The sequence below is a fragment of the Macaca mulatta genome, chromosome 1 (genome assembly GCF_049350105.2).
Source record: "Macaca mulatta isolate MMU2019108-1 chromosome 1, T2T-MMU8v2.0, whole genome shotgun sequence".
In the NCBI taxonomy this organism is placed as follows: domain Eukaryota; kingdom Metazoa; phylum Chordata; class Mammalia; order Primates; family Cercopithecidae; genus Macaca; species Macaca mulatta.
The window spans coordinates 7,093,978-7,099,505 of record NC_133406.1 but is presented as its reverse complement, the minus strand read 5'-3'; the positions used below and the strand labels follow the sequence as shown (position 1 = coordinate 7,099,505).

At 51.3% G+C, this 5,528-nt stretch overlaps 1 pseudogene; it reads left to right on the top strand.

Annotated features, from left to right (window-relative positions):
• The first annotated feature begins 955 nt into the window (after positions 1-955).
• On the top strand, positions 956-5,177 carry LOC721819 (cofilin-1 pseudogene; annotated as a pseudogene).
• The last annotated feature ends 351 nt before the right edge of the window (positions 5,178-5,528 follow it).

The window sequence follows — 5,528 nt, the reverse complement described above, 5'->3', positions numbered from 1 at the left end:
TGGGTCACGTGCTCTCTGGCCACTCCTTCCGAGCCTGCTCCCCCCTGGAACCCAGCCACCTGCAGGGAGTCACTCCAGTCTTCAATCCCAGCCAGCACCAGCCTTGAGTCGTCCCAGCCCAGGGGCTGGACTTGCGAATGAAGAAGCCTCTGGATGATGTCAGCTCCCAGCCATTTTTGTTTGTTTGTTTGTTTGTTTGTTTTTGAGATAGAGTCTTGCTCTGTCGCCCAGGCTGGAGTGCAGTGGCCGGATCTCAGCTCACTGCAAGCTCCGCCTCCCGGGTTCCCGCCATTCTCCTGCCTCAGCCTCCCGAGCAGCTGGGACTACAGGCGCCCGCCACATCGCCCGGCTAGTTTTTTGTATTTTTCAGTAGAGACGGGATTTCACCGTGTTAGCCAGGATGGTCTCGATCTCCTGACCTCGTGATCCACCCGCCTCGGCCTCCCAAAGTGCTGGGATTACAGGCGTGAGCCACCACGCCCGGCCGCCATTTTTTTTTTAAACATCTCACTCTGTCGCCCAGGCTGGCGTTCAATGGCGCGATCTTGGCTCACCGCAACCTCCACCTCCCGGGTTCAGGCAATTCTCCTGCCTCAGCCTCCCGAGTAGCTGAGAATACAGGCACATGCCACCATGCCAGGCTAATATTTTGTATTTTTAGTAGAGACGGGGTTTCACCGTGTTGGCCAGGATGGTCTCGATCTCCTGACCTCATGATCCACCCGCCTCGGCCTCCCAAAGTGTTGGGATTACAGGCATGAGCTACTGTGCCCAGCAGCTCCCAGTCATTTAAGTTACTCCCCAACCTTCAGGTCTTTCCAGCTGAGTCCCCAGGCACCGTGGAGCATAGAGAAGCTGCGCCCTGTAGGCTTTCTGAAGTCCCCTTATCCATCGACACCATGAGCATAAAACATGGGTGGTTGTTTTATGCAGAGTTTTTACTGGTTACTAAACAATGCCCACCCTCAACAAGGCAGCTGAAGTCATCCTTCACCTCTCTGATGAATGTAGGAGGGGGAGCCACATCAGGAAGGATCTTGGAGGGCAAAGAGAACTTGAGAGCTCACCCAGATGCATATCCAGGGGAGGACCTTGCATCTGCAGCATGGTGACAACCTACACTGCTGTGATCCAAGAAAGACCAAGGAAGTGGAGAAGGCTGGGAGCAGGAGAAGCAGCACTGGGCATAGGCAGTTAGGTGAGTGTCCAAGGCCAAAGATGGCTTCTCCAGTTCAAAGTCCACTTTAGAATGGCTCACACCTGTAATCCCAGCACTTTGGGAGGCCGAGGCGGGTGGATCACTTGAGGCCAGGAGTTCGAGACCAGCCTGTCCAACACGGTGAAACCCCATCTCTGCTAAAAATGCAAAAATTAGCCAGGCATGGTGGTGGGTGTCTGTAGTCCTAGCTACTCAGGAGGCTGAGGCAGGAGAATCACTTGAACCTGGGACGTGGAAGTTGCAGTGAGCTGAGATCAAGCTGCTGTACTCCCGCCTGGGAAACAGAACAAGGCTCCACCTCAAAAAAAAAAAAAAAAAAAAAAAAAAAATTTCACTCCAGAAAGTAGATTTATTTGGGAAGAATATTCATTGATCCAGGCTAAACAATAAGAGTATGTTGCCGGGCGCGGTGGCTCAAGCCTGTAATCCCAGCACTTTGGGAGGCCGAGATGGGCGGATCACGAGGTCAGGAGATTGAGACCATCCTGGCTAACACGGTGAAACCCCGTCTCTACTAAAAAATACAAAAAACTAGCCGGGCGAGGTGGCGGGCGCCTGTAGTCCCAGCTACTCGGGAGGCTGAGGCAGGAGAATGGCGTAAACCCGGGAGGCGGAGCTTGCAGTGAGCTGAGATCCGGCCACTGCACTCCAGCCCGGGCAACAGAGCGAGACTCCGTCTCAAAACAAAAACAAAAACAAAAACAAAACAAAACAAAAAAAAAAGAGTGTCTGGAGAAGGAACCGAGGAGTCAGGGTTTTACTTGGCATATGGCACAGATGACTTGAAGGACATATTAGAGGAACTGACTAGAGCAGACAAGCCAGGGAGGGTAAGGACAGCCACAGGCAGGAGAGATGGTGAGCAGCCACCTGGGAGTGGGGGAAGTAGCCTGGAGGAGGAAACAGCAGGCCCCAGAGGGAGTGAGCCCAGGAGATCCGCCAGGCCCGGCACTGTTGAGGGACTTTAGGGAGCTCACACCTTCTCTGAGTCCCAGTTTCTAGAACAAATACTCTTTCTTAGCTGGGCACGGTGGCTCACGCCTGTAATCCCAGCACTTTGGGAGGCTGAGGCGGGTAAATCCTTTGAAGCCAGGAGTTCAAGACCAGCCTGGCCAATATGGTGAAACCCCATCTCTACTAAAAATGCAAAAATCAGCCGGGTGTGGTGGTGCGCACCTGTAATCCCAGCTACTCGGGAGGCTGAGGCATAAGAATCGCTTGAACCTGGGAGGGTAGAGGTTGCAGTGAACCAACATTACGCCACTGCACTCCAGCCTGGGTGATGGAGCAAGACTCTGCCTCAAAAAACAAAAACAAAAACAGAAACAAAAACAAAAAAACAACTCTCTCTCTCCCATTAGGATGCTTCCTCTTTCTCATGATGCATCTTTTAATAAAAGTCCGAACACCTTAACAAAATTTACAGGGCCCTGAAGACCTGCCTAGTCCTTTCTCCCTGTCACTGGCTGAGACACCCTGGAATCCTGTTTGTAAAACGCTTAAACAGTAGGACCCTTTTCTCAATCACGCCTTCCTCTGCCTGGTGTGTTCCATCTCCACCATTGGCTCCGTCCCGTCATTCTGGCCCAAGTGAAAATTATTCCCCCTCTGATCACCTGGAAAATGCATTCCATCTGCCAATCACTGAGTTTTTTTCTTCTTTTTTATTGTACTTATAAATATCTGAATGCTTTCTTCCTTCCCTTGCTAGCATTAAACTGGGCTCCATGAGGGCCAGGACCTTGCCTACCTTGTTCAATGAGGTATTTTCAGGACCCAACATAGTGCTAGTAGATAGTCAGTAAATGCTCCTTAAATGTTTGCTGAATATCAATCAAAACTCCTTCCTAGATAAACTCTCATCCACACTTTAAAACCCTGTTCACAAACCCAGGAATTTGAGGCTGCAGTATCTCCTGTGACCACACTCTCCAAGCACTTGTTCTTGTTGTACTGTTGATGAATGAAACACCGTATTTTTGTTGTTGTTTTTGAGACAGGGTCTCATTTTCCCACCCAGGCTGGAGTGCAATGGTGAGATCTCAGCTCACTGCAACCTCTGTCTCTCAGGCTCAAGCAATCCTCCTGCTTCAGCCATGTAGCTGGAACTACAGGTGTGCACACCACCACCCAGGTAATGTTTGTATTTTTTGTAGAAACGGGGTTTTGCCATGTTGCCCAGGCTGGTCTCAAACTCCTGAGCTCAAGCAATCCACCTGCCTCGGCCTCCCAAAATGCTGGGATTACAGGTGTGAGCCACAACGCCCGGCCTTGAAACACCCTATTGTTAATGCATTCATGGAGCTCCACTGTACCTCCTGTTCCCTCTGTAGGTTGTGTTAGTGTCACTCAACACTGTAGCTCAAGGATCCCGTATTTGTCAAGTAAAGTAACTTCCACTTAGATAGGGAGCCCAACAGAGAGCTAGCAGCCTGGCTTATAAAAGTGGCTGCCCAACCTCAAGTCCTGATGAGACAATGCTGTGTGAAAATGGAAAATATTCTTGGCCTTTCTGGGCCTGTTTCCTTATCTGTAAAATGCCCAGGGTCGCTAGTTTGTTGGGTATGCACTGTGAAAATGTATCCACTTGTGACCTGCTGCACCTTAAGTTCTTGTTTCCAAAAGTGACAGGAAGAAGCTCAGCCCCAGGAAAACACAAAAACCAGTTGGATCCAGAGAGGCCTGAGTTGGAGCTGAACTTTGGCGAACTCTCTTCATTACCACACTAAAAATCCCCTCTCTGGCCTGTGTGGTGACTAATGCCTGTGATCCTAGCACTTTAGGAGGCTTAGATGGGCGGATCACTTGAGCCTAGGAGTTTGAGACCAGCCTGGGTAACATAGCAAGACCCCGTATCAACAAAAAATTTGAAAAATCGGCCGGGCGCGGTGGCTCAAGCCTGTAATCCCAGCACTTTGGGAGGCCGAGACGGGCGGATCACGAGGTCAGGAGATCGAGACCATCCTGGGTAACACAGTGAAACCCCGTCTCTACTAAAAATACAAAAACTTAGCCGGGCGAGGTGGCAGGCGCCTGTAGTCCCAGCTACTCGGGAGGCTGAGGCAGGAGAATGGCGTGAACCCGGGAGGCGGAGCTTGCAGTGAGCTGAGATCCGGCCACTGCACTCCAGCCTGGGTGACAGAGCGAGACTCCGTCTCAAAAAAAAAAAAAAAAAAAAAAAAAAAATTTGAAAAATTGACTGGGCGTGGTGGTGCACACCCCCATAGTCCCAGCCACTCTGGAGGCTGAGGCAGGAGAATTGCTTGAGCCGGGAGGTGGAGGTTGCAGGGAGCTGCGATTGCACTACTGCACTCCAGCCTGGGAGACAGAGTGAGACCTTATCTCAAAAACAAAACAAAAAAAGTTTCAGTCATCTCTGATGGTGTCATCAAGGTGTTCAACGACCTGAAGGTGTGTAAGTCTTTGACGCCAGAGAAAGTGAAGAAGCACAGGAAGGCGGTGCTCTTCTGCCTGAGTGAGGACAAGAAGAACATCATCCTGGGGGAAGGCAATGACGGCGGGTGACGTGGGACAGACCATTCATGACCCCTACACCACCTTTGTCGAGATGCTGCCAGATAAGAACTGCCGCTATGCTCTCTATGCCACAATCTACGAGACAAAGAGAGCAAGGAGGAGGACCTGGTGTCTATCTTCTGGGCCCCTGAACCTGCACCCCTTATAAGCAAAATGATCTAAGCCAGCTCCAAAAATGCCATCAAGAAGAAGCTGACAGGGAGCAAGCATGAATTACAAGCAAACTGCTTCGAGGAGGTCAAGGACTGCTGCACCCTGGCAGAGAAGCTGGGGGGCATTGCCTTCATCCCCCTGGAGGGTAAGCCTTTGTCAGCTCTTTCTGGCTCCCTGCCTGGAGCATCTGGCAGCCCCACCCCTGCCCTCAGGGGTTGCAGGCTGCCCCCTTCCTGCCAGACCAGAGGGGCTGGGGGGACCCCAGTAGGGGGAGGGCAATCCCTTCACCCCAGTTGCCAAACAGATCCCCCACCCCTGGGTTTTCCTCCTCCTTCCATCCCTGAGGGTTCTGGCCTTCCCAAACTGCTTTGGATCTTCTGATTCCTCTTGGGTCGAAGCAGATCAAGTTACCCCAGGCACCCCAGTTGTGAGGGAGACTGTAGTTTTTTTTTAACAACACCCCCACTCCCCACCTGTTTCTCCCCCTTCCCATGCTGTCAACTTTTTTTTTTTTTTTTTTTTTGAGACAGATTCTCACTCTGTTGCCCAGGCTGGAGTGCAGTGGCACAATCACAGCTCACTGCAACCTCCACCTCCTGGATTCAAGCAATTTTCCTGC